Source organism: Arachis ipaensis, chromosome B09 (assembly GCF_000816755.2).
Source record: "Arachis ipaensis cultivar K30076 chromosome B09, Araip1.1, whole genome shotgun sequence".
NCBI lineage: Eukaryota > Viridiplantae > Streptophyta > Magnoliopsida > Fabales > Fabaceae > Arachis > Arachis ipaensis.
Genome location: NC_029793.2, coordinates 105,482,638 through 105,491,640, shown reverse-complemented (window position 1 = coordinate 105,491,640; position 9,003 = coordinate 105,482,638). Strand labels below are relative to the sequence as shown.

Below are 9,003 nucleotides of genomic sequence, written 5' to 3'. Positions count from 1 at the left end.
AGTCTTCTATCTTTGGTAAAAAAAAAAAAAAATACATAAATACGTAATATATATAAATACATGACTAATTTGATAATTGATATTTATCAAATATTTGTGTAAATCAAAATACATATTTTTGCAGACTTTTTTATTGTATTTTAATTGGTATAAATATGCTATTTTTCATAATTATCTTAATAATATACCACTTGCAAATTAAGATTCCTATAAAAATAATGAGAAAGGTTTACAAACAAGTTAAAAGGATTTTTCCCTAATAATTGTCTTTCTCCTTGTAGTTGAACATTAAGTCAATTATATTGCAAATAGAACTGTCTTCTACATGCCTAAAACGGGGAACAAAAAGGACATCTGTATTGTATATACATTTCCCCTTGCTTTCCTGAATTATCTTTTATCTTTCTAATTTACAGAATTTCCATAATAAAACTATGTTAGATGTTACTTATTTTACAGTTTTACTAACTATCATCCAAAGTAAGTCACTGTTACTCTTCGCCATTCCTGTCAAATACTACTCAACAGGCTGTGGTTGACTGCTACCACCATCACCAGTCTGTTCCGAGTATGCCAAAATAATGAGCAAACCATCAGACCAAACAACTATTTTGTACTGCTTTCGAACTTGGTGACCTCTAACATGAGCCTGTAAAAGAAGAAGCAAGTCAAATGAGGAAGCAAATAAACTGAATTGATGAAATGCTAATGCAAACTGACCAACCCGACACCGAGGACAGAGGCAGTAAGAATTGACTCTGCAAGGCAAATCAAGGAAATGCCTAATACTAAATGAAATAACAGTATGTTACATTTAAAGAAAAGCTACAGCCATCACAACAATTTGAGGGTTGTATATAAAGAAGCATATACTATGGAGAAACGAAAGGAAAGAATTGTAAAAACTCAAAAAAAAATAAAAAAATAAAAAAATAAAAAATAAAAAATCACCTACAAGACAAGCATGACCTTGCTGCTAGTAAAATACATTCTATGTGCACAAGTACCTGAACTTTTACAATGCGGTTGCATATTCTCGAAAAATCTTTTCTTCCCTTCCACCCGCGGTATCTCTTTTGAATCTTTAAAGCTGCAGAATGCAGATAATCCTCAAAATGACCCATCTTCTGAACCTTGTTCAAAGAATCAGCAACTTGGTCAAGTGCATCTTCAGAAATATCACTGCTATTCTTGGCTAGTTGTCTTTGACAGAATGATCTTGCTCTAAAGGCTGCTTAGATTGAAGCAGCAGCATAAGCTGATTTTTGAAAAGCAGCGAGCGACTCTCTTAGATAGCACTGCTCATCCATTGTCATCTTTGATGAATCAGTATCAGCAGATTCAAATGCATTGTCAGTTGCTAAGTTTGTGGCAATGTTGTCCTTCTCATTTTCATTAACAGTTAATCTAGACAATTGATTTACAAGATCTGCCTCAGCCAGGTATCCAGCAATACCTTTATATCCTCTACTTGAATCTAAATCAGCTGCTGTTTTCCCTCGAGGAAAGGCTGATTTTGGGTCATCAACAAGACCTGGGACTGCACCTAATTTGACTAGTGCAATTACAGTTTCCTCTCTGAAGAGAATGAAAAGAAAACAGAGTCAAGATGCATAGTCATTATACTAATATAGATATACCACAAAATATGGTGGCAATGATTAAAAATAGACTAACAGAGATCTAAGTGTTAAAAACTATAGACCCCTTAGCATGAAATATGGCATACTTTTCTATCATAGATGAAAGTGAAATATAATGGCTGAACAGAAAATTAATATAGTACATCAAGAACATAATTTAATTTAACCAAAGAATAAATAGCAATGTGATGATGCAAACACGAAACAAACCCTATATATATACCTTGCATTAAAGTGAAAACATCCCTAAAATTACTAATATAAATAGGCACAAGAAAATAGTTTCCCATAGAATCTGGCCTCCTAAAATGTGATGCCCAGTGAAGTCCTGTTCTTCCATGAGCATCTCTGAAGTTAGGATTAATACCAGCATTAACTAGAGGGGCCATAGCCCACACATAACCAAGACCAGCAGCCAAATGTATAACTCCTTGGCCTTCAGCGTCCAACATGTTCGGCCCTTTTCCTCCTTCATGAACCTTAAAGACCAACCATTTAAAAAGCTTGTCACTAACTAATCTCTGAAATAACACATCCCTAGAGCTCATGTGATTGCTTTCACCGATCTGGAAATTCTTATTTTTGTCTTTTTTAATTTTACAATTTTCACATTTGGGAACAGAGCATTTCCAACCCACACTGTGAGGACCCAAGTTTAAAATTTTAAGTAGTCGCACTTCAAGCCGTACCTCATCTTCTGGTTTGATTTCATTACCCACATGGCTCACAGATTTAGTTGGATTTTCAAGATATTCAAATTCTCTGATCTCACTACAGGCTAGCCTGTTACTGCAGGTTACGTAGAATTGGAGAATGCAAAGGAGTTTGACACTGTATCACATTCTCTGCCAATACTTCAGCCGAAACCTCAATTTCACCAAACATACATCCCCATTTTGTCTCAATTGAAATTCTTAATATATAAAAGTAGATAATTAAGTTTATTCATATTATTTTTAAGACATCTTTCTTCTCCTATTAATGTTATGTTAGCAACATTGTTTATTTGACAAAATTTTAAAATCAATTACTCAATTTTTACCAAATCATCTATTATTTTCAAATCAGCAAAAAAAAAATAAAAATAATACAATAATTACCAACGACAATAATTAGAAATTAATAGCGTCTAACTAAATTTGTAACTTACAAAGACATTAAATCCATATTTCTATATTTATTATATCTTACCGTTGTAAACAATACAAAAAAATTATAATTCTAATAATTAATTTATTAATTTCTATAAATAACTCATTCAATGTAATAAACATCCATATTACAAATGTCATAATAATATTATTAACAACACAATAAATTTATAATTTTAATAATTAATTTATTAATTTTTATAAATAACTCATTCAATGCAATAAACATCCATATTACAAATGTCATAATAATATTATTAATCATAATAAATTTTACGTTATAAATATTCAAATTCCATACTATTTGAGCTACTTATATAAGTCTCTTATTACTATTCTTTCAAATAATATCAAATTTAGTACAAAAAATTTATTTCCGAACTACACACCATCTCAAACTTACTCAATGGAGATAATTATATTGAATGTGAAAAGTGTAAAAAGAAAGTATATGAAAAAGAAGATAACTACATTTGTGACGCATGTAATCAAACACCACACTATCCAACAATAAGGTAACTCTATATATTTTTCATAATCCCATCTATCAAATTATTAGTTACTAACTCAATACTTATTTTAGGTTCGAAATTCAATTAAAGGTTTCAGATCAAAGTAGTACAACAACTTTTGTACTATTTGATGGCGAAGCAAAAAAATTATTGGGTACCACTGTTTCAAATCTAATAGCACTCCAGAAAAGTAATGACATTGAAACACCACCCCAATTGAAAAATTTGTGCAACCTCACTTATACTTGAAGTCAATGTAAATAATTTTAATCTTAAAGAAAGTTATAAACAATACACTCTTACCAAGACATTTGTTCCAACAAAAAATACTGAACCTCAACACTCATTACAACAAAGAATAAATTACCATTTGTATCCATGAAAGATACAAACGTTGACAAATGTATCCATATAAGAAGAAAACGACAATTGTACCCACAGAAGATAGTTTCCGTGTGCCAAGAATACCCTAACGGACCAATTGTGTAACCAACGTCCAGGTACTCTTATAATTGTCGTTTTATTTTTATATGGGTACATTTGTCAGCATCTGTATCTTTTATGGGTACAAATGGTAATTTATTCTTACAACAAATAAAACAGGTAATACAAAAAAATCACTTATTTTAGTTATTTTAGACATTATTTTTATTTCTAATTTAAATTATTCATTAATTATAGGAATTAAATTCGCCAACACTAATATCATTAGATGAAGATCACATACCATCAAGAGATTAAGGAAAAAGAAAACTATATAAATTCAAGACACATATTCGAAAGAAGAATATACTTGCAAAGATGGAACAAATAACACAATAAAAAGTACATATAACTCAACAATTTATAAAGAACATGTCTTCACAAGAACCTACACAGAAAGAAGAAAGTAACAACTCTAACAACAACCATTAAAAAAAAAAGGAGAACGAAGGCCACATAAGAAGACTAAATTCATCAACTAAAACAAATACAAAAATCAAACCACCAAATAAAAATGTCATTTTGTACATACAACTCTAATATCCAAATTTTTTGTATTATAAATTATTTTAAATAAAATACCTTTTAATTTAACTTTAATTTACACATTTAATTTAATTCTACAAAATATAACAATTTTTAATATTTATTATATATTATCATTAATTTATCTTCTTGCGCGTCGTGTGGGGCTCATTCTAGTAAATAAATAAATCAGAAACCATATCTCGTCTAAGTCATGAACGGGGAATATATAGTGCTATGGAAAACCAAAAATCATTACTGACCTTTGTTCTAACCCCAGCATATGCCCAGAGCAAAGTCAATGATACTAAACAGTTGTTCTTGGGACTTAATGAGTCCATATCCAAGTGCATGCCTCGTAAACTAGATACCTCCTTATCCTCATTATTAGCATCAAGTGATTTCCAGTAATTGCCAGAAACTGAAGCCATCAAGGAATTGTTACAATCTCCACCTATCTCCTTATCCATCCACCATCCAAAACAATCAAGCTTCTTCAATTCCCCATATTAAACATTTTGTGGGTAATCATTGTCCATACCACCATCTTGGAATTTTTCTTCAACTAGGTTCTTTGTAGCTAAAACAGGATGATGATGGAATTGGGCATGCAATGAAACTAAATCATGCTCCTTTTGCGCCTGTGACAATGTACAAAAGAGAGTTACATGGAGAAAGCAACATGACTAGTAAACCATACACAGACAAGAAACAGTGTCAATCGGAAAACTTGTCAAGCACAGAATTTTCGTATACATTTATCACAAAACTGTAAAATACATTACTATATTGCTGTCATTCACTTGAAATGAAATGGCTAATATTTTCTTACTGTTGTTAGGCTTTCTAGTTTCTATTTAACACTACTCTACTCTACCCAAACTATGAGGCTAGTATTGGAATCTGTTACGGATCCGGCCCACGAATTCCATACCCGGAAGGATCATTGAATTTGGTTACCCGGTTCGACCCGTCTCACCATTCTAGAAGGCCTGGAACCGGCCCGCTAGAGCTTCTAACCAACTATCAAATTCAAATACCTCTCTTATCTTAACTGGATAAGATAAGATAAGATAATTACCACCTCCTATATAAAGGGGAGCCCCAGGCCCCCTCAGGTACGTCATCCACTCTACACACCTTATACCTCTCAGATCCATTCTGACTTGAGCGCCAGAGTGTCTTTGTAGGTACCACCCCCCATTGCTCCAGTCAAACAATCCGGCATCCGCCTCGACCTGCAAGTTCCTGATCCATCTCTCAACCCGTACCGGAGGCATCCAATACATTAGCGCCGTCTGTGGGGAACTTGCAACGTTGAGACGGAATGGCGGATGGATTCGAAGAGCAATTTCCGAGCCACCACGATAACTCCCGAACAAGGAACCCGACTCCCGAACACCAAGAGACTACAACTCATGGAAGGATAGCGAGCACTATTTGCCAGACCCCGGCGCAAAACAAGGAGAGCGGTCCTGAAATACCGATTGCCAAAAACCTGGGAGAAAAAGCAGCTCAGATAATCCAAGACCTCTGTCTCCGAGTACAAGAACTCGAGAGACGAGTCCCAGCTAAGGAAAAACACCACATCGAGGACGCAAGTAATGCGACGTCTCGATCAAAGTCCCGCCATGAGGCTAGACACAGCAGGTCGCTCGAACGACGACATAACAGGAGATACGATCGCAACGCCTCTCGCAACCGACGACATCAGCACGACGCGAACGGCAGAAGACACGCCAGGTCGTCCGATCGGCGGCACGGCAAAAGGCACAACCGTAGCGCCTCTCGCGACCCAAGCCCTCGACACGACACCGATGACGACCGAAGACATCGAGAAGCCAAATGTACGAGAAGCGACCATGTAATCATGGGAGCTACCCCCTTCACTGAAAGAATCCAGAAAGCAAAACTCCCCAAGGGTTTCAACAAACCTACAGACATGAAGTACAACGGAACCAAGGACCTCCAGGAACACCTAACAGCCTCCGAAGCCAGAATGAACCTGGAAGGGGCCCCCAACGTGGTTCGATGCAGAGCCTTCCCAGTAACCCTAGCTGGACCCGCGATTAAATGGTTCAACGCCCTTCCCAATGGATCCATAGGCGGCTTTCCCGATATCTCGCGGAAATTCATGGCCCAGTTCACCACCAGAATCACCAAAGCCAAACATCCCATAAGCTTATTGGGAGTTACCCAGAGGCAAGACGAGTCCACGAGAAAATACCTTGACCGATTCAACGACGAGTGCTTGATGGTAGACGGACTCAGTCGCAAGCCTATGCTTAACCAATGGACTCATGAATGAAGACTTCCGGAAGCACCTCACCACCAAACTGGTATGGACCATGCACAAAATCCAGGGCATCGCCAAAGAGTACATAAACGACGAAGAGGTAAGCCAAGTTATAGCCGCCAATAAACGGCAGCACGACAACATACAGCACGGCACCGCGGCACCTCGACACATCCCCCCACCAAGAGAAAACCAGAAGAAACATCCCAAATCAGCAAACATAAACTGACCTCCCAGAGAAAAATTCTCTAACTACACTCCCCTAACAGCCTCGATCACCGAGATATACCACCAAATAGCAGACCGAGGTATCCTCCCGAAGGCCTGACAACTCAAAGAAAGAACCGGTGGCAACAAAACCCTATACTGTGACTACCACCGAGGTTATGGACATAGGACACAAGACTGTTTTGACCTAAAGGACAGTCTCGAACAAGCAATAAGAGACGGCAAACTCCCCAAGTTCGCCATGATTATCAGGAAACCTAAACGTGCAGAAAGTGACAGATCACCAGAAAGAGAAGGACGTAACCCGAGAACGTAGAGACAACCCCCAGGGAAAGCCCAGAGATAGACCCGACCATAATCATAAACATCATCACAGGCAAAGACACCCTGGATAAATCGAAATCAGCACTCAAGAAGGATCTCAAAGTCCTAGCAGTCAGAAACCAAACACCGACCACCACCACCGGTAGGGCGGTAACGTTCTCCCCCGAAGACTGCCAACACGGGATCTCGGCAAAAGACGCCCCCTTTGTCATCTCGTCAAAGATCGGAACCGGGCTTGTCAGAAGAATACTGGTGGATACGGGAGCAGACTCTAACATCTTTTTCAGAGGAGCCTTCGATAAACTCGGACTCCGCAATGACAATCTACAGACACACCGCAACGGAGTCACTGGGCTCGGAGACAACTTCCTCAAACCAGATGGTTCCATCGTCCTCCCCTCACCATAGGGACGGGAAACCAAAGAAAGACAATCCTATCCGATTTCGTAGTCCTCAAAGACTCCACCGCCTACAACGTCATCCTTAGAAGAAAAACAATCAACGACTTCTCCGCTGTCATCTTCACTAAATACCTTCACATGAAGTTCACAACAGAAGACGGCTCCATCGGAACCATCCACGGAGACCGAGAGATCGCAGTAGAATGCGACAACGCCAGCCTATCCCTGCGAAAAAAATCCCGCAATGTGGTCGGCATATTCTTAGCCGACCTGGATGCCCGACAAGACGGACAATCTAGGCCGGTACCAGAAGGGGACATGGAGAAATCGCAAATAGAGCAAGCCAAAGAAGAATACACTTTCATCAATAAGAACCTCCCATACGATCTTAAAGAGGATCTCTCACGACTCCTAAGATAAAGCAGAGACTTGTTTGCATTCACACCTGCCGATATGCCAGGAATAGATCCTGACCTAATGTTTCACCGACTAGCCGTAAACCCCAAGGCTAAACCTGTGGCACAGAGGAGACAAAAAATGTCTCCCGACCGAGTAGCCGAGGTTAGAAAATAGATTAAAGCCCTCCTCGAAGTGGGCTTTATCAGGGAACTGCCCTATACAACCTGGCTGGCTGATGAGCGGATATTTTATACGCTTTTTGGGGGTAATTTCATATAGATTTTAGTATATTTTAGTTAGTTTTTAGTTTATTCTCATTAGTTTCTAGGCAAAATTCATATTTCTGGACTTTACTATGAGTTTGTGTGTTTTTCTGTGATTTCAGGTATTTTTTGGCTGAAATTGAGGGAGCTGAGCAAAAATCTGATTCAGGCTGAAAAAGGACTGCTGATGCTGTTGGATTCTGACCTCTCTGCACTCAAAATGGAATTTCTGGAGCTACAGGAGTCCAAATGGCGCGCTTCCAATTGCGTTGGAAAGTAGACATCCAGGGCCTTTGAGCGATATATAATAGTTCATACTTTGCTCAAGGATAAATGACGTAAACTGGCGTTCAACGCCAGTTTCATGCTGCTGTCTGGCGTCCAGCGCTAGAAACAAGTTACAAAGTGGAGTTCAACGCCAGAAACAGGTTACAACCTGGCGTTGAACACCCAAAACAGCCCAGGCACGTGAGAATCTTTAGTCTCAGCCCCAGCACACACCAAGTGGGCCCCAGAAGTGGATTTCTACACTATCTGTCATAGTCTACTCATTTTCTGTAAACCTAGGTTACCAGTTTAGTATTTAAACAACTTATAGAGATTTATTTTGGATCTCATGACATTTTAGATCTGAACTTTGTACCTTTTGACGGCATGAGTCTCTAAACTCCATTGTTGGGAAAGAGGAGCTCTGCTGTGTCTCGATGAATTAATGCAAGTACTTCTGTTTTCCATTCAAACATGCGTGTTCCTATCTAAGATATCCATTCGCGCCTAA

General features: G+C 38.3%; 1 long non-coding RNA gene across 3 annotated transcripts in view; it reads right to left on the bottom strand.

The window, feature by feature from the left end:
- LOC107615740 overlaps positions 208 to 9,003 on the bottom strand; it is a 23,204-nt gene continuing 14,408 nt past the window's right edge. Inside the window, exons 2-4 of one of the 3 annotated variants that reach the window (XR_002353262.1) lie at positions 4,578 to 5,217; positions 1,008 to 1,578; positions 208 to 649 (exon numbers count right to left, since the gene is read on the bottom strand). This is a non-coding gene — a long non-coding RNA (uncharacterized LOC107615740). The other 2 variants (XR_002353263.1, XR_002353264.1) reach the window with 2 other exon arrangements.